Source organism: Oryctolagus cuniculus, chromosome 12, assembly GCF_051225735.1.
Source record: "Oryctolagus cuniculus isolate XC-2025 breed Fujian yellow rabbit chromosome 12, ASM5122573v1, whole genome shotgun sequence".
NCBI classification, from domain to species: Eukaryota; Metazoa; Chordata; class Mammalia; order Lagomorpha; family Leporidae; genus Oryctolagus; species Oryctolagus cuniculus.
Genome location: NC_142878.1, coordinates 44,574,452 through 44,600,352, shown reverse-complemented (window position 1 = coordinate 44,600,352; position 25,901 = coordinate 44,574,452). Strand labels below are relative to the sequence as shown.

At 42.4% G+C, this 25,901-nt stretch overlaps 1 non-coding gene across 1 annotated transcript; it reads left to right on the top strand.

The window, feature by feature from the left end:
• Window positions 1-13,128: 13,128 nt before the first annotated feature.
• LOC127484074 (U2 spliceosomal RNA) lies at window positions 13,129-13,326 on the top strand. Its single transcript, XR_007910847.3, has one exon. It is a non-coding gene; the product is annotated as a U2 spliceosomal RNA (small nuclear RNA).
• Window positions 13,327-25,901: the final 12,575 nt, after the last annotated feature.

Below are 25,901 nucleotides of genomic sequence, written 5' to 3'. Positions count from 1 at the left end.
GCTGCCCACCCCTTGGGGAAAACAAGATGACTCATATACCGAGCAGTCTCTCACCAGCTCTCCTTTGTGATGTGTGAATGTGCACACATGCACATTGTAAACTAAAAATTGGCACATTTCTAGATATTTAAGTTGTTGGACAAAGCACAAAAGAGGAAGAAGATTCTACTTGCTCACTCTGTAATGTATGGAGTGAGAAGTCATTAAACAAAAAATTTCAGACCACAGACTTTGGTAGGCGGTAGAGTTACAGTGATGAACAAGACAACGACCTAGTTCCAAGGAACTCATAGTTTATTCTGAAGACTGGAGTAGGCCTCAGCGTTGTGCATGTCGGGAGGAGAGCAAGATGACAGAACAGGACAGGGCTCTGTGACAGACCAGAGGAAGGAAGGCGTCACGAAGACGGTGACCGCCAAGCTGCCCTTGAAGAAAGTAATTGAAGTTTGCCAGATGGACAGGAGAGTGTGTGGCTTTTGGCAAAACTATGGTCAGGCGAAATTGGTAGAATGGTTTTCAGTTTCTGCGATTTGCTGGTTGGCACCGAGCAGTCTAGGATACCATAGCTGCTCCCCACCATCCCTTCATTGCCTGTACTCCTTCTGCACTTACCTCTAATCTAAAGATACTTACACTGGTCTCTTTTACTAAAGAATGCCATGGGTTGGCCTTCTCATATGAAGACAAGCTTTGGGATCTTTTGTCATTGACGTCAGGTTCCTTTGCTTAAGCACAGGACAAATCACTGACAGAAAAGCCAGTGGCTGATAAAGAAGCGCACACATGGTCTATCATTTACTTTCTCACTCCAGTGGCTCTGAAAAATTCCAAAACCAGCCTGCAGCTATTTTTTTGGACAACTATTATACATCCTACACAGAAAAGTTAGAATCCCAATCAGTCAAAAGGACATTGTCCTATAATCGAAGAAAAAAAAATGCAAACAGGCTAACTATCCAAATAATTTTTGTAGTAAATGATAGTGCATCAACATGGCACAAGATTATTCAGTCTCCAAAAATGAACATTAACATAATTATGGGTGGCATGTGGGAAAGAAAATGCAAAATAATAAATATATTATGATTGCAATACAATGCAAATACTTGAAAAATGTTATTTGGAAATAACATGACAATTTAAGTGAGTAGTTGCAGTGGGGACATATCATATTTTCTTTAATGCTACTGATAGGTGATCTTTTAAAAGTTTGGAGTTTCTCAATTGTTTGTCAGAGAGCCGAGAGACAGATTAACAGTGTATATCCATCGGTTCACTCCTCAGATGATGACAGCCAGAGGGCTGAAGCCTGGAACTGGGAACTCAATTCAGGTCTCCCATGTGGGTGGCAGGAACCCAACTGCTTCACGCATCACCACCGTCTCTCGGGCTCTGCATTAGCAGGAAGCTGGAGTCAGGAGCTAGAGTCACGTATCAAATCCAGATACTCACGTAGGATGCAGGCATCCTAACCAGTGTCTTAAATGCTAGGCCAAATGCTTGCCCAATCTTGGTGTCTAAAAAGTGCCCCATGTGTGGTCTAACTAGTGGCTAAATTCAGCAAGTCCATCATATTCTTCATACTTTATGCTCTACTTAGATGAGTTCAGCTCGAGACCAAGAGCTACTGTGAGTTACTCTCAAGTTCAATGGAAATTTCTTACATATTTTCTGATTAAAAAAATTTTTTAACATAGAACTTTTCCTTTAACTTCATTAAATGTTTTCACTTCCATCTGTCAGCATAATTGTTGGCAACTACAGGAGGAATAACATAATAATTAAAAGGACTGCCAGTCTCCTTCCTTCTGGTGGCATTATCATAGATGACTTGACTTGGCCTCTTTGTAGGTCTCTTTCCTGTCAGTAAAAGGAGATAATAATTGTGCCTGGGGCTGATGTTGTGGCATAGCGAGTGGGGCCACTGCCTGCAGTGCCGCATCCACCAGTTCGAGTCCTGGCTCCTCCACTTCCAATCCAGTTCTGTTGTGGCCTGTGAAAGTACTAGAAGATGGCCCAGGTCCTTGGGCCCCTGCACCTGCACGGGAGACATGGAGAAGGCTCCAGGCTCCTTGCTTCAGATCAGCACAGCTCTGGCCATTGCAGCCAACTGGGGAGTGAGCCAGTGGATGGAGGACCTCTCTCTCTCTGCCTCTCCTTCTCTATGTAACTGACTTTCCAGTAAATGAATAAATCTTTTTTAAAAAAGAAATTGTGCCTACTTCATGGGACTGTCAAAAAGGTCCAAGGAGCTGACCCAGGCAAAGCTTGGCCCATGGGATGTGCTCCACCTGTGGGAGCTACTCACAGTCCTTAGACACTCGCAAGTGTCGCCACACCTGACTCCCGAGTGGCACAGCTCTTCGCGACACCCCGGATGCACTTCTGTGTACTCTAACTTCTCCTCTTAACCTGAGTTCTTCTCTTTATCTTTCATTCATATTATTTTAGAATTTGAGTTTGTCAGAGAGCTCTCTGGGAAAAAATATACTCTGCATTTCCTTTTTCAACCGGATCATTTATGACCAAAATGTCAGTTAGGTAGGTCCTGTCCTTCCTGGATCACATTTTCTTCGGGGAGGCTCATGTCAACCATGCCCATCTTCCACACAAACTTTTCCAAGCGAGTGTTCCTGCACCCTGAGGTTGAATGGAATGATTCCAGTGTCTCTCTGGGACTCCCTTCACTGAGTGAGACTGTTTCAATGTTTGTTTTTAAATTGGAAAAAAAAAAAAAAACACAACACGGGGTGGGTTTTATCTTAGCAACCAAGATGCTGGGTAAGACACCCACATCCCACATCAGAAGCACTGGAGTGCAGCACCCAGATCCAGAACCTGACTCCAGCTTCCTGGGAATGCAGACCCTGGGAGGCAGCGGTGGCTGGCCCAGCTGGGTTCCTGCCACCCATGTGGGAGACACAGACTGATTTCCCGACTCCCGGCTTCAGCCATTGTGGGCATTTGTGTAGTCAAACAGCAGATGAGGCCTTTCTCTCCCTCTCCCTCTCAAATAAATTAATGAAATCTTAAATAAAACCACACATACATGATATAGAAACGAGTATAAGAAGTGAGTCATTTCCCTCCTCTCCCAGAGGCAAACATGATGTGCTTTGGGTTTCATTTGGAAGCACTCGGGGCCTTTTCAAGCATATTTGTATTTCATGCATATAAACACGCATATGGCGCACGGAGCATACCATGCACACTGTCCTATGGGTTGCCCCCCCTTTTTTACATTTTGCTATTTTATCTGGGATACTGTTTTCTTTTTTAAAGATTTTACTTATTTGAAAGGAGTTAACAGAGGGGCAGAGAGAGAAATTCTCTATCTGCTAGTTCACACCCCAAATGGCCACAATGGCCAGAGCTAGGCCGATTCAAAGCTAGGAGCCAGGAACCTCTTCCAGGTCTCCCATGCAGGTGCAAGGGTCCAGGGACTCGGGCTGTCTTCTACTGTTTTCCCAGGCCATGGCAGAGAGCTGGATCAGAAGTGGAGCAACCGGGACTCAAACCAGCACCCACATGCGATGCTGGCATTGCAGGTGATGGCTTCACCCACTAGGCCACAGCACTGGCCTGGAAATACTGTTTCATATGAAAACATAGAACACCTCCTTTTTTTGTTCACAGCTACACCATTTTCATTGTATGAATTTTTATCAGTTCCATACTGATGTTCATATAGGATGTTTCCACTCTCCTGCTATTATAAACATGTTGCAATAACTATTCTTCACCTCTTTTTAATTTTTTTATTTTTAACTTTTATTTAATGAATATAAATTTCAAAAGTACAGCTTATGGATTACAATGGCTTACCCCCCATAACGTCCCTCCCACCTGCAACCCTCCCCTTTCCCACTCCCTCTCCCCTTCCATTCACATCAAGATTCATTTTCGATTCTCTTTACATAAAGAAGATCAGTTTAGCATACATTAAGTAAAGATTTCAACAGTTTGCTCCCACACAGAAACATAAAGTGAAAAATACTGTTTGAGTACTCGTTACAGCATTAAATCTCAATGTACAGCACACTAAGGACAGAGATCCTACATGAGGAGTAAGTGCACAGTGACTCCTGTTGTTGACTTAACAAATTGACACTCTTGTTTATGGCATCAGTAATCACCCTAGGCTCTTGTCATGAGTTTCCAAGGCTATGGAAGCCCCCTGAGTTCACCGACTCTGATCATATTTAGACAAGGCCATGGTCAAAGTGGAAGTTCTCTCCTCCCTTCAGAGAAAGGTACCTCCTTCTTTGATGACCCATTCTTTCCACTGGGATCTCACTCGCAGAGATCTTTCATTTAGGTTTTTTTTTTTTTTTTTTTTTCCCAGAGTGTCTTGGCTTTCCATGCCTGAAATACTCTCATGGGCTTTTCAGCCAGATCTGCATGCCTTAAGGGCTGATTCTGAGGCCAGAGTGCTGTTTAGGACATCTGCCATTCTATGGGTCTGCTGAGTATCTCACTTCCCATGTTGGATTGTTCTCTCCCTTTTTTATTCTATCAGCTAGTATTTGCAGGCACTATTCTTGTTTCTGTGATCCCTTTGGTTCTTAGTCCTATCATTATGATAAATTGTGAACAGAAATTGATCACTGGGACTAGTGAGATGGCATGGGTACATGCCACCTTGATGAGATTAAATTGGAATCCCCTGGTATGTTTCTAACTCTACCGTTGGAGGTAAGTCAGCTTGAGCATGTCCTGAATTGCACATCTCTTCCCTCTCTCATTCCCACTCTTATTTTTAACAGCGATCACTTTTCAGTTAAGTTTCAGCACTTAAGAATAATTGTGTATTGATTACAGTATTCAACCAAAAGTATCTTCACCTCTTATACACATATTTTATGTAGTATATAAATAACCATAAAGCACAAATAATCTTGTATTCTTCCTTTTCCACATAAGTTTTGGAATTTTTACAAACTCATTTTCAGTTTTGCTATTATAAAGTAAATATCAAACTTCATAACTTGACTATCTAAAGTAAATGTTGTTTTGATCTACTGTGATGCTATCCTTCATGGATATAGGAAATATCATAGCTATCTAGACAGAGCTTCCAGCAGGTTACAGAAACTCCCCATGGCCAATAAAATAAGAAAAAACTGTAGGTAAACATTTCTTCTTAGGGTAGGTTAGGCATTTGGTGGAGCAGTTAAGACACCATTTAGAATGCTGACACGCTATATTGGAGAGCCAGGTTCAAGTCCTAGCTCCACTTCTGATCCAGCTTCCTGCTAATATGTATCCTGGGAAGGCAGCAGATACTGCTCAAGAACTTGGATTCCTGCCATCCACGTGGATGATCTCTCTCACTCACTCTCTCCCCAAGATAAATTGAAATTTTAAAACATTTTCTTAGCCTCAAACTATGAGAAATCAGTCCCAAATTCAGAGTCAAAAAAAGAAAAACTTAAGGTCAATATCTCTGCTATAACCAATGTGTACAGGTATCTCTTAAATGCCTAGCAATGTGAGAGTTGATTGACAGAATACACAGATTAATTGAAACACCGCTGAGCCGACACTGTGGCTTAACAGGTAAAGCTGCCGCCTGCAGTGCCGCATCACATGTGGGCACCAGTCTGAGTCCCAGCTGCTTCACTTGCGACCCAGCTCTCTGCTATGGTCTGAGAAAGCAGAAGATGGCCCAAGTGCTTGGGCCCCTGTAGCCACGTGGGAGACCCAGAGGGGGCCTCTGGCTTCAGATGGCGCAGCTCCAGCCATCACAGCCAATTGGGGAGTGAACCAGTAGATGGAAGACCTCTCTGTCTCTGCCTCTCCTTCCCTGTGTAACTCTGACTTTCAAATAAATAAATAAATCTGGAAAAAAAATCCACAAAGTATCTCCCAAAGAGGCCGTACAGGGTATCTGTATGTCTCAAGTTTCTCATTATTTGTCCATGACCAACAGGTTTTATCCTATGGTCAAAATTGGATCCGCACCATCCACTCTTGTATTCACTTCCTTAACCTTTGCTGCTTTTAACCAAACAAGTCTTTGGGGAAAGCACAGTTTCACCAGAATCCTTTTCAACAACGTCCCCCTTAGAACTGGCTGTCATATTCTCAACACCAGTGGGCAGCTGGAAGATCTGGGACTTTGACATCTGGGGTGGTCCTGATTGGTCGTTAGAAGAAGGAATGAATGACCCTGCACAATCATTGTATCACTTGGATCTCACTTGTTAGTTAGCATTTATTATCTCAATGCTGTAATACTGATTAATTTTTAAATGGATTTCCAGATTTTCCATCTGCTTACCACCACCACCCACCACCACCACCCCCGCCCCGTAATTGATTAGGACACCGAATGGGAGCTTCTGGTGTAGAAGGTCAGATTCCTCTGGCTTTTCTGGACCGTGGATTATGAATGCTCTACCATTTCAAGGAGGAATGCTGCTGCCCACAAATCTCACCACAAACCACAGCAGCGTTTCCTGGTGAAAAATGTCTCACTTATTCCCCTTTATTAAGTTTATTTTAATTGGTTTGAAAAGCATAGCGAGAGCGAGAGCAAGAGCGAACGAGCATCTTCTAATCCTGGTTTACTCTCTGAAAGCCAGCAATGCCAGGGCTGGGCCAGTCCTGGTTGAAGTCCAGCTTCTCATTTGTGGTCCAGCTTCCTGCTAATGCAGACCCTGAGAGGCAGCAGCAATCACTCAAGTAACAGAGTTCCTATCACAGACTTGGGAGATCTGCACTGAGTTCTTGGCTCCCAGCTCTCTCTGCCTCCCAAATAATCAAACAAGAATCCACATGCCAGTTTTTGTAACAAGTTCTTTAAAAATAAAAAAAAAAAAGACTTTGAGAGGTAGAGCTATAGACAATGAGACACACATAGAGAGAGGTCTATAATCTGCTAGGTCACTCCCCAGACAGCTGCAATGGCCAGAGCTGTGCTGATCTGAAGCCAGGAGCCAGTGCTTCTTCCTGGTCTCCCACGTGGGTGCAGGGGCCCAAGCATTTGGGCCATCTTCCACTGCTTTCCCAGGCCATAGCAGAGAGCTGGATTGGAAGAGAGGCAGCCGGGATTAGAACAGGCATCCACATGGGATGCCGGAGCCATAGACAGAGGATTAACCTACTGTGCCATGGAGCTGGCCCCACAAGTTCTAAAATAATAATGTGAACTAAACAGACAAAACTGCTCTCCTACAGCTTGCAGTCCAGTAGAGGAGACTAAGATAATAAAGTGAGTAAAATATAGCATGCACACGATGGAAAGAAGTGCTATAGAAAAAAATAGATTAGATTGGAAAGTCCATGAATTATATCAATGTCAACATCCTGATTGTGCTATTGTAAACCAGTTTCTCCACAAAGCCCCACTTCAGAAGTGGGACATGTCCATGTGTCATCAGGTAACTGACTCCAATCCCATCACAGTGGAGGAAGAGAGGAGCGAACACCACAGACCATCAGAGGTCTCTACTGCCATCCTCCCAACACAAGGTCGCTAATTGGTTTAGCTTTGCTGTGTTTTTCAGACATGTGATAATTCTAAGTAGTATACACTCTGGACTGAAATTGGGTCATACTAAACGGCAATTTAAAACCTCCTATTGTGGCCATGGCTGTGGTATAATGGGTTGAGCCACTGCCTGTGACACTAGCATCCCATATGGGTGCCAGTTTCAGTCCCAGCTGATCCAGCTTCCTGCTAATGCACTTGGGAAAGTAGCAGATGACGGCCCAAGTGCTTGGGCCCCTGCGCCCATGTGGAAGACCTGGAAGAAGCTCCTGGATCCTGGCTTTGGCCTGGCACATCCTGGGCCATTGCAGCCATTTGGGGAGTAAGTCAGTGGATCGAAGATCTGTCTCGCCCTCTCTCTTTCAAATAAATGGAATAAATATTAAGAAAAAAAACTTATTATTTTCCAGTAATGAGATGTAATGGCACCCTGATTTTCTTCCACAATAAGTTGATTGGAGGGTGTTGGGGGGGGCAGGAAAAGGTATTGGTCAAAGGACACAAAATTTCAGTTCAAGAGAAAAAATAAGTTCAACAGATCTATCGTACCTGTTAGTGATCGTTAATAATGTACTGTATACAGGAAAGCTGCCGAGATCACGATCCCCTTCCCTTCTACACACTCCCTGTTCACATCCTGAAAGCCACCTGGCATGCCTAGTGTTCATTAGTGTAGTCCCCATCTCATTAAGCATAATGTGAGCTCTTCGGAGGGCAGAGAATGAGACTTACTGTCTTTAACATTTTAAGACTTGACATAGTACATGCTGGCAAACATCTTTGAACAAACGGACAAATATTGGCCAAGGGATTAAGTGTTTCCTTGGTAACTTATTTCTTTATTAATCCCGTCATGAACTTTTTCATAACACCAATTTAAATGCTGTTTTGTGTATAGAAAAAAAATCAAAAAAAAATCCTACAGGCTAAAAATAATCATTTTCTTGTTTTTTTCTTAAATATATTTAATATATTTGAAAGGCAGAGTGACAAAAAGAGAGCGACAAGAGAAAGAAAGACCTTCCATGTGCTGGGTCACTCCCTCAAATGGCTGCAAAGGCCAGAGCTGGGACAGGTGAAATCCAGGAGTCAGGAGCTCCATCTGGGTCTCCCACATGGTTGGCAGGGATCCATGTACTTGGGCCATAACCTGTTGCCTTCCCAGGTGTATTAGCAGGATGCTGGATTGGAAGAAGAGCAGCCAGGACTCACATATAGGATGCTGGTGTCACAAGCAGAGTCTTAACCTACTGCACCTCAACACTGCCCCAACCCCTCATCCATCATATTTCTTTTTAATCTCCAGAGAGCAAGAGAGTACAACCCTTTTTGCAGGTGTTCTGACATTTCACAAACTTAGAAAAATTCTTCATGGGGCAGGAAAACAAGATAAATGGGTACATCAGTATATTTGGTGCAAGACCTAAAGACAAGGCCCAAAATTATATGCTACTTTGATATCTGGTGAGATCAGGACCCCAAATGTCCAACTTGCAAGTTCTCCGCCTACTCTGCTCCATGAATAAGGTTCCCAGCCACCCAACCTTCTCTATCCAGGAAGCCAGGTGTAGTTCCTGCTGCTACTTCAGTAGTAAGTTTCAGGTTGCTGTCAGCCTATGGAAGCCTTCCAACAAGCCAGTTGCATCTCCCTGTGCAAACCAAGAGCCAACCCTTTGATACCACAAAGCCTGCCTCCCCACCTCTGCTTGTCACTGTGTGCCTGGGTGCAGCCCCCACGTAGCCTATGAGGCGTGCATTGTCCCCTGGGTCAGCCTCCTGGATCCAGTGTCGGGTATTGGGTCTTCAGCCACCACCACAATCTTAGTTCAAGAATCGCTCCCTCAACAGTGGGTTGCATAGGAGGCATTTAAGACAGGTGTGGGTCCAGCATGGAACAAACAACTGCTAGAGAAAGAACTGGACCTGTACTCCATGCCTTGGAGCTGGGAAGTGATGAGGTCCAGGAAGACGGGAGGGACACAGCCCGATTTCAGCTGGCAGCTGCTGGTCCCCTCTTGTGGACTGTTGACAGGCTATTCACACTACTGGCACGCTATTGCCAAATTTGCAACTTTCCTAAGAGGCACTTTCCTGGATTTTATGTTGAAACTCTTGGTTTTAAAAGTTAGAAACTAACTTCTCATTTTCCCCTCCCCCTCCCTGTTCCTTTCCTTCTTCCTCTCTCTCTCCTGTCCCTCCCCCTTCTCCCCATCTCTTTTTGTAGCTCAAACGAAAGGGACCAGGGGTGGTTTTGTGAGCTCCCAGTTTGTAATCTCTGTCCTACATGTTAAGACTGATCTCTAATACATCTGGTTCCAACACTTAGATAACGTGTCTTTTAACATTAAATACTTTCCTTCTTAACATATTCTACTAGCATTGCTGACTCAAATGAGCCTTACCATACCCTTGAAATTCACATGTAACCTTATCTGTCTCTAAGTCCCTATTTTATGTTAGGATGGTCTACTTTTTCTTCCCAGCAATGAATTGCACTGCATCTCATTCTTACATTTCACAGCCCTTCAATTACTAAGTTCATTCTGAATTCTAAGAGCATCCTTTAGGTGCTTCCCCATCACACGGCTTATGCCATTCCTTCCATTGTGTCATTTCAAACCTCATTAAAAATATCAGGGAATCCAGCTTCAAAATAAGAAGCCTGTTGTCATGTCCCTCCCAGATTGACAGGACATAAATAATAATTTTCTTAATTACTTCCAAGAAATGTTAACAGTGCATTTCCCCTGCCCAAGATGTCACTTTTTAAAGACTGATAAATACTAGTTTCAGAAGAACTAAGAATTGCTGTGGAGAAAAACAGAACCCTTTAACCATGCCAACTCTGCGTTTAAAATAAATTAAGTCTAAAAAAAAAAAAAAAAACAGTAGAATTCTCACTCTCAGGGAGCTTGCATTCCACAATTTTAGAATGTAAACTAACTATACCTTTTAATTACAACTGGATAAAAATAAGTAAGCCAGTGGACAAAGTCAGAGAATATACATAAAATTTAAATGTGGATGAGAGGGTAAGCATCTGGCCTAATGGTTAAGTGGCTGGTTAGGACACTCATATTCCATATCTGAGTAATGGGTTCAAGACCCAGTTCTGGCTCTCAATTCTTATTGCAGACTCCATGAGGCAACAATGATAGCTCAAGTAATTGAGCTGCATGGGAGACCTGGATTGAATTCCTGGCTCCCAGATTTTGGCCAACCCCAAGGTGTCAGGCATCAGGGAGTAAACCAAAAGAGGGAGAGTTCTCTCTCAGCCAGTTGTCCTGTCCCGCAAATAAACAATTTTAAAGTAACTAGGCATGTCAAAAGATTACACACACACACACACACACAAGATTACAGATTATCTTTTCTCTATTCAATCCAAAATGTATGAACTCATAATGAAACAAAAGATAAAGAACTTTTCAGTCACCTATAAAATTTGCTAGTGAACCAACTCGTATTTTGAAAACTGATAAGTAGTTGGATAATCATGTAATTGACTGTTCAAAGTGGGACACTTTTTAGAGTAAATGGTTGAGTGCCTCTTCGTTTCTTATCTGTGACATTATGCCTCCCCATGTCCATGTCAACATCTGTCACCTGGACTACCAAGCAGACTTCCTTCTTGACTCCTAGAACTCACTTAACCCAGCATCAAAGGTCCTTTTTATCAAATGTATATTTCAGAGAAACTAACTGAAGGGTAACAGTGGCAACCAGAACTGAAATCTTCCAATAAGTCCTCAAAAAAATCCCTAAGACCCCCAAGCAATACAAATAAAACAAAATCTGACCATTCCTTAAGCATAGCTTATGAACTAGAGAATACCCCGAATTTCAAATTGCTTGAAAGAAATAAAACTCACATTCCAACATAGTTGCCACTAGCAATGCAAGCCTGTGGATGTATAGAACACAGAGGAGGCTAACAACACTTTAAAAAGAGAAGACAGGCCGGCACCGCGGCTCACTAGGCTAATCCTCCGCCTAGCGGCGCCGGCACACCGGGTTCTAGTCCCGGTCGGGGCGCCGGATTCTGTCCCGGTTGCCCCTCTTCCAGGCCAGCTCTCTGCTGTGGCCAGGGAGTGCAGTGGAGGATGGCCCAGGTGCTTGGGCCCTGCACCCCATGGGAGACCAGGAAAAGCACCTGACTCCTGGCTCCTGCCATCGGATCAGCGCGGTGCGCCGGCCGCAGCGCGCTGGCCATGGCGGCCATTGGAGGGTGAACCAATGGCAAAGGAAGACCTTTCTCTCTGTCTCTCTCTCTCACTGTCCACTCTGCCTGTCAAAAAATAAAAAAAAATAAAATAAAAAAGAGAAGACAGGTGAGGATTTAAACAAAATATGAACAGCTTTTTCTCAATGGGTTTGCCACCCTAACACAGGGCTCAAGAAAACTGGTGCTTACTCAGAGCCACAACAGGCAAGGAAGACTCGTATACACATTGTCGTCATCGGACGTGGAGACTTGGGCAAGTCCACTACTGCTGGCATTGTCCTAAAAGTGTGATGGGGTCAACCAAAGAATCACTGAATTTGAAAAGGAGGCTGATGAGCTGGGACAGAGCTTCATCAACTATGCGTGGGTCTGAGATAAAATGAAAGCTGAGCCTGAGTGTGGTTTAACCACCGATAGCCCCCTGTGGAAATTTGAGGCCAGCAAGTATTATGGGACTACCACGGAGGCTCCAAAACAGAGACTCTATCACAAACACGGTTACAGGCATATCTCAGGCTAGTTACACTGTCCTGATTGTGGCTGCTGCTGGTGTTGGTGAATTTGAAGCTAGTCTCCCCAAGAACAGGCAGACCCTTGAGTAGTCCCTCTGGCTTACCACTGGGTTTGAAACAGCTAATTGTAGATGTTAACAAAATCGATGCCACTGTGCTACCCTACAGCCAGCAAAGTTGGCTACAATCCCAACACAGAAGCATTTGTGCCCCATTGCTGGTTGGAAGAGTGACAACAGGCTGGAGCTGAGTGCTAACAAGTTTTGGTTCAGAGGATGGAAAGCCATCCAAACGTACCCAAAGATGGTATGTCAAGTTCATTATTCATTATGATAATGAAATACTTGAATCAAGTTATTTGATAAAGAAAAGATGTTTATTTTGGGTCACAATTCTGGAGGAGCAAGGCTTAGGCGCTTCACCTCATGATGGCCTTCTTCCTATCAGAGTCCCAGCGGTGGCCCAGGGTATCCCATGACAACAGACAGGGAGTTTGCAAGTTTGTGTAACTTCCTGCTCACTCCCCATCTTCTTATAGAGTCATGAGGTGGCAATGATGCAGGCTCCATCCTAATGATCTAACACTAACCATCTCCCAGAAGCCCCAGGTCTAAACTCCATAACTGTATGTTTGCACCCTTTCAACACATCACAATAGACACTAAACTCGTGTATGAGTTCAGCAAGTCCCAACACATGCAATGTCTGTAGACACAATTGCTCAACACTCGAGATTGCATCCCACAATCAACTGACAAGCCCCCATGTCTACCTGTCCAGCATGTCTTCCAAGTCAGTGGTATTCGTACTGCCCTGTGGGCCAAGTAGACACTGACACTCTCAAACCCAGCATAATGGGCAGCTTTGCTCCAGTCAATGTCACAGCTTTAAGTCTAATCACTTGTTGGCCTTTTGGCTAAGATCAAGTGTAGTATCTGTTCTTATCTGTTTAAGAAAGCCTGTTGAAATATACCATGGAGCCTTCAGTGAAGTTCTTCTTGATGGATAATGTGGGCCTCAGGGTCAAGAATGTATCTTTCAGAGGCTGGCACTGTGGCGTAGCAGGTAAAGCCGCTGCCTGCAGTGCCGGCATCCCATATGGGTGCCGGTTCGTGTCCCGGCTTCTCCACTTCCGATCCAGCTCTCTGCTATGGCCTGGGAAAGCAGTGGAAGATGGCCCAAGTCCTTGGGCCCCTGAACCCACGTGGGAGACCCAGAGGAGGAATAGATCTTTCAAAGATATTCTTATGGCAACAGTGTTGGTGACAGCAAAAATGACCACCAGTGGCAGCAGCTGGCCTCACCGCTCAGGACATTACCCTGAACCATCATGAAAACTCAGTGGTGGCTATGCCCCTGTACTAGATGTCCACACGGATCAAAGAGCCTACAAGTTTGCTGAACTGGAAGATGACCCTAAATTCTTGAAACCTGGCGATGCTTCTTTGTTAACATGGTTCCTGGTAAGCTCCTGTGTGTTGAGAGCTTCTCTATTTTCCTCTGTATCTTATCCTGAACAGCAAAATGACCCAGACAGTTGTCTTGAGTTTCTTCAAGACTGTGGACACAAAGGCTACTGAAGTTGGCAAAGTTCTCAAGTCTGCCCAGAAAGTTCAGAGGCTAAATGAATATTGTTCCTAAAACCTACCACCCCAGTTTTAATCAGGGATAGAACAGTGGCCTGAGAACTGTTTGAAGAGAGAAGAGAAAAATACCACTTCTGGATGAGAGAGAAATAAATAATTACAGGGTGGGACCCCTGGGAGGTGGCAATGAAGGAATATAAGGAAGTAAACAGAAAAAACTAGATTCTGTAGAAATAAAGGAGAAGACATGCCAACCCTTCTCCTAAATACCACCGGCAGCAGCATCAACTACTAGGAATTTTTAAGAAGCATTCCAGTAAAATGAGAGGAGATAATACACATGAACTAGAAATTCTTTCCAGGAATAGATTTAAAAAATCATGAAAACCTCATATAAACTTACTGGAAGAGGAAAAATTAGAACTTATGAGTCAAAATGCTTTATTGTTGAAAATTCCCCTAAAATGTGAACCATAGTACATAATACACTCAAACTGATTTAAATAATGTCAAATAAACATTGAGACATTAAAGAGCCTAGAATCAGAACTCTAAAACAAATGACAGAAATAGACACAGAAGTATCTATGCAGTGAAACAAATGTAATGAAAGTAGAATAAACTTAAAAAAAAATCCAAGAAAAAGATAAATGAGGAATAAATCACAAGATATCCAAGGGAGAATACATTTAAGTGGAACTCTAAGGAAAACCGAGAGAACATAAAATCAAGATAAAGATATTGGGGTGCACATTTGGCTTGATGCTTAGGGGGCCAGTCGAGATGCCCACATCCATCTCAGAGTGCCTGGGCTCAAGTCCCCTCTCTTGATTCCAGCTTCCTGCTAGCAGGCACCTTGGGAGGCAGCAGTGATGGTCCGTGTCATTGAGTCCCTGCCATCAGATGGATGACTTGGATTGAGTTCCCTGCTCCTGACTCCAGCCTGGCCCAGCTCTGGCTGTGACAGTCATTTGAGAGTGCACCAGCAGATGGAAGCTCTGTCTACTCTCTATCATTTTGTCTGTACATTTCTCTCTCAAAAAAACATTAAAGACAAAGACGAAGACAGCACTGAAAAAAGCAGAAACTGACTAGAAAGAAAGACATAGAAAGATAGATCCAAACATGTACAAGTGTATTCATTGCTAAAGAAAAATAAAGCAGAGAATCAGACTAATAGTTAATATTATAATTCAAGAAAATTTCTGGAAATAAAAGAGAACTGAAAGGGCTCATAAATTTTTCTGAGAATACTAAACTAGAATGATCAACTCTAAGACATATGCTAATAAAACTATAAGAATTTGAAGGCTAAGTCCAGAGACTCCAGGATTCCCCACCTCTGCCAAAAGAAATCAAATTGTCACAGTGTGTAAAAACACTTGGAATGGTATTAGGCTTAACAAGAGCAACATATAAAGCAAGAGGACAGTGTTTAAGAAATTCAAGGAGGTAAATAAGCCAAGAATGTCCTAACAGGATATCCTTCATGCATCCAGCCTATACAAAGATTTTTGAATATAACATTAATTCAAGGAACACAGTACATACGAAGTACCTACTAAGGCAAGAATTGCCAGGCCAAATCTGGCATGTGATCTATTTTCTTACGTCCCACAAGCTAAGAATTTTAAAAGGTTTTAAGCTAAGAAAGAGGAAGAAAAGCAACAAAGAGCCTATCTGGCCCACAAAGCCTAAAATGTTTACTATCTGATCTTTTATAGAAAAAAGCTAGCTGACCCCCAGCTTAGAAGATAAGTTTTGTCCAAGCAAAAAAATGACTGGAGATACAGGAAAGAGATACGGTAAATAGTTAGTATACCTAATTAAAGAACTAGGAATAAAACAAAGGTAGGATTGTGCTATGGGTTGGATATGGTTTGAGAGTCCTCCAAAGATTCAGGTGTTACAGGCTTGGTTCTTTGGTTGGAGGTATTGGGAGATGGTGTGGACCTTTAGGAGAAGGACCTAGTGGGAGGTCATTAGGTCAATCCGGATTGTGCCCTGGAATTGTTACATCCTAAGAGACTATGCTTAGTTTCCATGAAAGGCTTGTTATAAAAGCCTGAGCCTGGCCCCATCCAGCTTCTATGTGGCTTCTAGTATTAAAATGTGATCTCTCACTCCCAACATGGCCATCCATCATGACCTGACAGCTAAAAGGGCTCTCAGCTAATGCCAGCCAGCACCAAGCCCTCAAACCTCCAGGAGCTAACTAAACCTCTTTTTCCTTCAAGAGTTAGTCTGTCACAGACATTTTGTTACATCCATAACAATATAGTTTGGAAGAATATTTTGTCAACATTAAGTGTTCTGAAAAAAATAGAAAGCAACCAGGAATAAGAACAGAAGTAGAAAAAAATGGAAATAGAAAAATAAGATCTTTGAGTATTATAAAAGTAACCATTGAAAGTCAACAGATATCATCTAAAAATTACAGACCATCTAATATAAACTTAAGAAATGGAGTGAGCATTTAGCCTACGGCTATGACATCCACATTCCACTTCAGAGTACCTGGGTTCAACTCCCGGCTCCAGCTTCCCACTAATGCAGAACGTAGAGGGCACTGCCAATGGTTCGAGTAATCCTTTCCTTCCCTGCCTCCTGGGAGATAGCGACTGCATTCCCAGCTAATGACTCCAGCGCCTGCCCCGAGCAGCCACTGCAGGCATTTGGGGTGGGAGCCAAACATGGATGGAAGAGCTGTCTCTAGCTCTCGGTCTCTTTCTCTGCCTTTCAAGTAAATTGTGAAAATTTTTTAATTAAATAGGAAAGAAAGGGATTAAGGACAATATTAGAGATAAATACAAAGACAACCACAAAAATACAGATCTCTCAAAATACTGAAAGAAAAAATTAAAAAGCAAAACACACTGGCCAGCGCCGCGGCTCAGTTGACTAATCCTCCACCTGCGGCGCTGGCACCCCAGGTTCTAGTCCCGGTTGGGGCACAGGATTCTATCCCGGTTGCTCCCCTCCCAGTCCAGCTCTCTGCTGTGGCCCGGGAGAGCAGTGGAGGATGGCCCAGGTGCTTGGGCCCTGCACCTGCATGGGAGACCAGGAGGAAGCACCTGGCTCCTGGCTTCGGATCGGTGCAGTGCACCGGCTGAAGCAGCCATTTGGGGGGTGAACCAACGGAAGGAAGACCTTTCTCTCTGTCTCACTAACTCTGCCTGTCAAAAAAAAAAAAAAAAAAAAAACACTATATAGAAAGGGAACCAATAATCACATATGATAATTACAACACAAAATACGACAAAGTTGAGAACATATTAGTTGTATCAATAAATATTAATGGGATTAATTTTCCTATTAAAGAGAAAATAATTTCACATGGGCTCAAATATCAAAACCAAACTTGGTGCTCTATACAATAGACACTCCTTTTTTTATATTTTATTTTGTTTAATGAATATAAATTTCCAAAGTACAGCTTATGGATTACAATAGCTTCCCCCCTCATAACTTCCCTCCCACCCACAACACTTCCCTCTCCCACTCCCTCTCCCCTTCCATTCACATCAAGATTAATTTTCAATTATCTTTATACACAGAAGATCAATTTAGCATATATTAAGTAAAGATTTCAAAACAGTTTGCACCCACACAGAAACACAAAGTGTAAAATACTATTTGAGTACTAGTTATAGCATTAATTAAACACCTAAGAGTAATTGTGTATTAATTACAGAGTTCAACCAATAGTTTTAAGTAGAACATAAAAAATACTAAAAGGGTAAAGTTCTTTTTTTTTTCTGTTTCTTTTTTTGTTTGTTTGTTATATATTTTTTATTTAATAAATGTGAATTTACAAACTGCAGCTTTTGTATTGTTGTGGCTTTCCCCCCCAACCTCCCTCCCTCCCTCCCGCGGCCCTCCCCTCTCCCACTCCCTCTCCCATCCCGCCCTTCATCGAGTTTCATTTTCAATTACCTTCATATAATGAAGATCAACTTAGTATATACTAAGCAGGGATTTCAACAGCCTGCACTCACACAACCGAACCAGGTATAGGGTATTGTTCAACTAGTAGTGTTGTTTTTGAGTTTCATAGTTAAACATATTAAGGACAGAGATCCTGCGTGGGGAGCATGAACCCAGTGACTCCCGTTGTTGATTTAACAATTGGCACTCTTGTTTATGACGTCAGCAATCACCCAAGACTCTTGCTATGAGCTGTCTAGGCTATGGAAGCCCTTGAGTTCACCGACTCTGAACTTGTTTAGTCAAGGCCGTATCACAGTGGAGGTTCCTTCCTCCCTTCAGAGAAAGGCGCCTCTCTCCTTGATGGCCTGTCCCTTCTGCTGGGGTCTTGTTCACCAGGATCTTTCATTTAGATTGTTTTTTGCCACCGTGTCATGGCTTTCCATGCCTGTGAGACTCTCATGGACCTTTTAGCCAGATCCGAACATCCCAAGGGTTGATTCTGAGAAAGGGGTGCTGCCATTCTATGAGTCTGCTGTGTGTCCCGTTTCCCCCGCAGGATCATTCTTTCCCTTTTAATTCTATCCTTCATTATTTGCTTACACTGGTCTCATTTGTGAAATCTCATCGACACATACCCTATCTTTTTGATCGGTTGTGTATTTATACTTATCACTTTACCAAGTGTGCTGGCATTGGTACCTGCCTCCTTGGTAAGATTGAGTTGAAATCCCCTGGCACATTTCTAGTTCCACCATTGGAGGTAAGTCCGAGTGAGCATGTGCCAACCTATATATCTCCTCCCTCTCTTATTCCCACTCCTATGTTTAACAGAGATCACTTTTCTGTTAATTTTATATGCCTAAGAATGATTGTGCATTGATTACAGAGTTCAACCAGTGGTCTTATGTAGAACAAACAGAGCAACAACAACAACAACGAAAATACTAAAAGGAATAAAATAGTAAGTTGTTCCTCAATAGAATAGACACTCCTAAAATAAGGTTATTCAAAAGGCTCAAAGAGGAATAGGAGAAATGCATTAGGAAAACTGAAACCATAGAAAGCAAGTGTTGCCATCTTGGTATCAATCATAGCAGTAAACAAATAAATGATGACACTTCATGCTGTTAATGGCCACAACTCACAAAGATAAAACAGTTATGAATATTCATCCAAATAACCTAGAAACCACCAATATAAAGCAGAAACTACAGGAGATAGAATGAGAAATAGACAGCATCTAGGGTAATTTAATGCACCATTTTTTATATAGACAGGTCAAGTACATGAAAACCAAGAAAGGAAATGGAGTATCTAGACAACATAATCTAGAGGGTCAGTTATGTGACTATATCTCAAATACACTGATAATAAAAAGTACTTTCTTCTTATGTATACATGGAATATTAACAAAAATTAATATTTTAGGTCACAAAGAAAGTATCATTAAGTTCCATAAAATAGAAATACCATAAACACTCTCTTATCACAATGCAATAGAAGTAGCCCAAGATGCCAGAATCCCATGGGTGCTGGTTTGAGTCTTGGCTGCTCCTCTTCAGATCCAGCTCTCTGCTAATGTACCTGGGAAAACAGTGGAAGATGGCACAAGTACTTGAATCCCTGCACCTATGTAGGATATCTAGATGAACCTTCTGGCTCCTGGCTTCAGTCTGGCCCAGCTCCAGTCATTGTGGCCATTTGGAGAATGAACCCAACATGAAGTAGTTGAAACCTAAATGTAGAAAACTAAAATATTCTCTTGGAAAACACAAAAGGAAAATTAGACAAATGGAAAGACATCCCAGTTCTTGGTTAAAATCTCTCAGCATAATCAAGATGTTAATTCTCCCTACAAAATTTATAAATGTACTGAGATCCTTATTTTCAAAATACCAAAACAACAACTCTTTCTTTCCTGGAACTAGGTAAGTTAATACTAAAATTCATATGGAAAAGTAAACATGCAAGAAGAGACAAACACTGGAAAGAAAAGATCATGGAGGGAAGACCAACTTCTATAATTAAAACGACAGAAAGACAAACTGATGTAATAGGATAAAATCCAGAAATAGACTCAACTTCATACAGAAATCCAGCATATATAGTAAGGACAATATATTAAATCACTGTGTTGAATATGAATTTAACAAATACTGTGGGTAATGACTGGATAGCCACTTGGGAAAAGATAAAACTAGATGTGTTTCTCACACTTCCCATAATAAATTAATGAATTAAGGATCTAAATATAAAATAAATTATAGTAAAACTACTAAAAATAGATTAATTCCTCCAAATCTGACTATAAAAAGAAGCTTTCTACCATAATTTAAAAATCTAAGAGCAATCAGAAAAAAAAAAAAGGTGATCTCATAAAAAGCTATTCCATGACAGAGACACAAGTCAGGAGACAGGGACCAGCATTGTGGCACAGCAGGTTAAGCCACGGCCTGTGAAGCTGGCATCCCACATGAGAGTTGGCTCAAGTCCCTGCTGTTCCACTTCCAACCTAGCTCCCTGCTAGTGTACCTGGGAAAGCAGAAGATGGCCTGCTACTCATGTGGAAGACCTGGATGGAGTTCCAGGCTCCTGGCTTTGGTCTGGCCCATTCCCAGCTGTTGTGGCCATTTGGGAAGAGAACCAGCAAATGGAGATCTGTCTCTCTGTAGCTCTGCCTTTCAAATAAATAAATCATTAAAAAAAGAGAGAGAGAGAGAGACAAAATAGGGGGAAAATTTTGCACACACGCACACACACACACACACTTTAAAGGACTAATATATAAAAAAAATTTTTTAAAGATTTATTTGAAAGTCAGAGTTACACAGAGAGAGGCAGAGAGTCTTCCATCTGCCAGAGCTGCACTGATCCAAAGCCAGGAGCCAGGAGCTTCTTCCAGGTCTCCCACATGGGCGCAGGGGCCCAAAGACTTGGGCCATCCTCCACGGCCCTCCCAGGCCACAACAGAGATCTGGATGGGAAGTGGAGCAGCCAGGTCTCAAATTAGCACCCATATGGGACGCTGGCACCTCAGGCCAGGGCATTAACCTGCTGCGCCACAGCGCCAGCCCCATAAAGAATTTTTTAAATCAAAAGTTCCCAACACAAAAAATTGACAAATGTGAAAAAGATGCAAATGTTATTATCCTGATGTGATCATTATATATTGTATATGTGTATCAAATGGTCACATTGTATATAAACATTATATAAACAAGTCCCTGCTTGTAACATTATATAAACAAGTCCCTGCTTGGGACTTCCATACCCCACATCAGAGTGCCGGTTCCAGTCCAGCTACCCTGTGCTGTGCTTCTGTTCCAGTTTCCAGCGATGATGGCCCAAGTGCTTGGATCCCTGCCACTGGCGTGAGAGACCCAGATGGAGTTCCAGGCTTCTGGCTTCAGCCTGCCCCAGCCTTTGCTGGGGAGGGCATTGGGGAGTGAACCAGAAGATGAAGGATCTCATTCTTTCCCTCTTCTCTCTTTCAAATAAAAAGAATTACATTATCTTTCATGATTCAGCTTTATTTCTCTTTGAAAGCTCCCTGAAACTAAAGGGCATAGTCTCTCATCCCTCAGCCTTTCAAATAAATAAATAACATATTTTAAGACAGCTGACTCCTTTGTCTTCTTGAAGCATGAACTCACATGCACTCCCTCAGGGTGTCCTTTGCGGGGCAAACAGAAGGCACCTGGCCCCCAATCCAGCCGCCTTCTACCTCTCTCCTCCATTTCCTTATTATGATATGTATTGTTCCCGCTGCTTCGTTGTTCTCTTGTTTACTGTTTGTTCTGCTAAGATGTAAGCTCCATGAGACTTGACTTGTCTTATTCATCGCAATTCCAAAGCATGGAACAGTGGAACACAGAAGCCACGCGGTAAAACGTGTGTGGAATGAATGGACGTTATGCTGAACGTCCTGCTATGTGTCTAAGGTAATTCCTAGAAGTAAAAGTCCTGGACCAGAGCATGTGTGTGAGCTTACACTGTCAGCTATGCTGCAGAACGATGGCATCAATTTGCCTTCTCTCAGCAAAGCAAGAGAGTGTCTGCTATAATAATGCACTTTTAAAAAAATGCCAGTAGGGTCACAAAGGTGACAAAAAACTCATAATAATCCTTCGTGCTATGTATTAGTTTAATGCAATCTTTTGTACCCGTGTTCCATATCAGAATTAAAACCATTTTACATTACTTCAACCTCGCAGCAATAAAGGAAACATTTGGGGGGCTGGCACTGTGGCTTAGAGAGTAAAGCCACTGCCTGCAGTGCCTGCATCCCATATAGGTGCTGGTTCTAGTCCTGATTGCTGCACTTCTGATCCAGCTCTCTGCTATGGCCTGGGAAAGCAGTAGAAGACGGCCCAGGTCCTTGGGCCCCTGCACCTACATAGGAGGCCAGAGGAAGCTCCTGACTTCAGATCAGTCCAGCTCTGGCCATTGCAGCCATCTGGGGATGGAAGACACTCTCTCTCTCTCTCTCTCTCTGCCTCTGCCTCTCTGTGACTCTACCTTTTAAATAAATGGATAAATCTTAAAAAAAAAAAAGAGTGCATTTGGAGAAATCCAATAACTAAAGGCCAAAGTGATTATTGGATGTAATAGATATTGAAAGTTAGTTTTATTTAAACAGATGTATTACTGAAGCTTTCTTGACCACACTGAGAAGGGTTGGATGGTCAAGAGCTAGAAGGTACGTCAAGGGTCCTAGAGTTGCTCATATTCAATCTAAAACTAGCAAGATCTTTTTTTTTTTTAACACTATCATCAATTTACAGTTCAGTGGCCATCATGATTTTCTTTTTCTTTTTTTTTTTTAGTTTATTTATCTGAAAGGCAGAGTTGCAGAGACAGGGAGGGAAACACAGAGACAGAGAGATCTTCCACCTGATGATTTAATCTCCAAATGACCACAACAACTAGGGCTGGGCCAGGCTGAAGCCAGGAGCTAAGAGTTTCTTCTGTGTCCCTCAGATGGGTGCAGGGGCAGATACGGAATGCAGGGTCGCAGGCAGTGGCTTTACCACAACGCCATTCCCTAAAACTAGCAAGATATTAATATTAATGTACACATTTGAACAAAAGCTTTAAAGGAAACTCCTTATTTTCTATAAAAAAGAAAAGTTAATTGTTTTAATGTATCTTTCTTATGGGTCCTATGACTTTGTGATAACTTCTGTGGAAATAAAGGAACGTAAGAGCATATTAGTTGGCATATTAAAATCTGTGATTTCTAGGGACTAAAGCACTATAATTTTGTTACAATGTCTTCAATAATATTAACAATTCAACAATATTACAGCATAATTTTAAGAGCCCCAAATATCTATGAGGCTAGAACTCAGAAGAAGATGTATTGACTTCAAGTGAAGGACAAAATGAGAATCTCAATTCTTTGGGGTCCAATTGCTCTTTGAGGAGAGGTAGAGCATCTGTCTCCTGCCACAGCTTAGCTAGATTTGCCCTTCCTCTTGCTTTGTTTGCATTAGGTTCTGTATTAGATTAATTTTATGGCCACAACTAAAATATTTGCAAAAAATTATAGAGGGCATTTGAACTGCATAAGCTCTCCTTCATTTTCTGCAGTTCTTAAAAAATCTTCAGTTCTTGAATCTTGAAAAAGAAAGCCATAATTATGCCGGCACCCTGTGACTGCTCAGTAAAGCAAAATAAATAAAAATAAAGGGTTTGCTAAAAGGAGAGTCAAGAGAAAAGCAAATTTAACCATATGATACGTAGACATGGGCTGCAGAACTCAGGCCCAAAAGTCACTCACAGATGAACCAAAGAACTGTGAACTATTTCAGAGTTATCAGTTGTCCTTATTCAAGGATCAGTGACCCACACCATTGCTCAGGGTCACCAGGATTCTAACAAATTCATTCAAGTTCATTCATAATTAGAACAAGTTCATTAGTGAGGATGAATGGGACTGCTTGAGTTCCTACCACATATGCTAATCATTGCTGAACATGGCAAACAACCCACGTGCACTAAACAAATGTTTTCCTTCATATGCTTCTACGTATACATATGCCACATATGTATACATCAAGAGATGTTTGCGACAGTTGTGCCTTGTTGTGATAAACTGTAGTTCTGGTCACTGAGAGTTTACTGTGTACCAAAGGCCTCACATATTTCCTCTTTAACCCACCAAAACTCTAGTAAGTAACAATTATTTTCCCCATTCTAGTCAAGAAACCAATGCTGAGAGAATAGATGACCTGCTCATAAGAAGTGGTGATTAATAAGTAGTGGCTGTACACTCTACCCACCACTTCAGGTTAGCTGTTCTCCCATCGAAGGCAACCCGAACAAGCAGAAAGCTGTCGGGCCAGCAGAAAATGGGAGGGAAGCGCTGCACGCCTCCCCTTCCAGCTGTGCACAGCGCGTGCAGATTTGTAACGGGAGGAGGTAACTTGCACTGTGATGCTCTCTCCCATGAACCATGCACGCTCCAGTCTTAATTTGAACAAGGGCCAAGGGTGTCACAGAAAAGCCTTTGAAGATATGTATAGATTTTGGAAAAGTCCTTCAAGAGATTCTGAAACCCTGGGGCCCCACCCAAAGGTAAAAATCACTGAACAAGGAATGTTAGATGATTTTAGAGGATTTCTTCCCCCTTCATCTGTTATACTTGCACTGCGTCTGGCTTGTCAACAGGCAACAGAGCCCTGGCTCTCCAGCGGACCTTCCATCACTTGAGTCTATATGGTCGTTTATCTGGCTGAAACTCCCGCAATTACATGGCTTATGTTTAGCCTTATTTCCGAGTTTCATTGCCAATGCAGTCTTGTTCTATTTGCTCCTCTTTGGCCATTCCATTCCAAGCTTGTTTTTATCTTTCCATTGCATTAAAATATGTGTGTGGGGAAATTAGGCACAGGGGGCAATTCAAAGATGGCGCCTGTGGGGAAATTAGACACATGAGGCAATTCAAAGATGGCACCCAAAGGAAGTAAGGTGGGTGTTATCCAAAGTTGTCTACCACCAAAGCTGATTGCCTGCACAGCATTAGGGGAGGTGACAACTGATGACGAGTGTACAGGCATGTGGCTGGTCCTGTAGAAAATCGCCCCGTAAAATGACCTTTTAAGTAATAGATTGGTCCTTATGCCCTGCCCCAGTAATCCTGCGGTCTTGTGCTTTAAAAGGCTTTGCTATGCATGCAATAAACCGAGTTCTTGCTTTCTTGACTTGACTCCCCGCTGTGTCTGTCTGTCTCCGGGATCGGGAGGCTGGGGAACGGGCGAGTGGCGTACTTACCAGACGCAGTCCATCCTCGTTCAGGTGGACTAACACCCTACATATGTGTATGCATACTTCAATACATAAACACACGTACACATATGGGGGCTTCAAAAAGTTCATGAAGAGTAGAGAACTTTCTGAAACCACCCAGTGTGCGTGCGTGTGTATGTGTGTGAGAGAGAGACAAAGACAGATGGCAGAACTCATGTATAAGGCCATCGTCCCACTGACCTAGACTATAGTCACATTTTTTATCAAATTAGCATAAAAACAAAGTTATTAAATGCTTACGGACAACTCATGAACAATCTCCCTCTGCTCTGTCAGTTAAATAGCAAGCAAATGCCCGGCACAGTGGTCCTCAACCCAGGCTGCATGATGAATAAGAGATCTTCCATTAAAAAGTGAAAAATTTCAATAATGCTGTCTACTAAGGCAATGATTCTTTCACTGATACATAAAAACCATACACATTTATGGGATTCCTGGTCAAATCAGAACAACCTATCTCCTCAAAAATTTATCATTTTTTATAGCAAAAACATTGCAAATCCTTTCTTCCAGCTTTTACAAAAAACAGAGAGAGCACATTATCATAATCTATATTCATCCGACTATGCAAAAGAACACCAGAACTTCCTCCTGCTATCTAACTATAACTTCTCCCTCCCTCCTCTCTCCCCTCTGATAAAGACCACTTCTACTCTCAATGCCCATGAGATGAACTTTTTTAGACTCCACATGTGAGTGGGATCATGCAGTGCTTGTCTTTCTGTACCCAGTTTATTTCACTTCACACAACGACCTTCACCTCAATTCACGTTTTTGTAAATGACAGTATCTCAGCCTTTTCATGATGGAGTAATAGTCCATGGTGAATATGTACCACATCT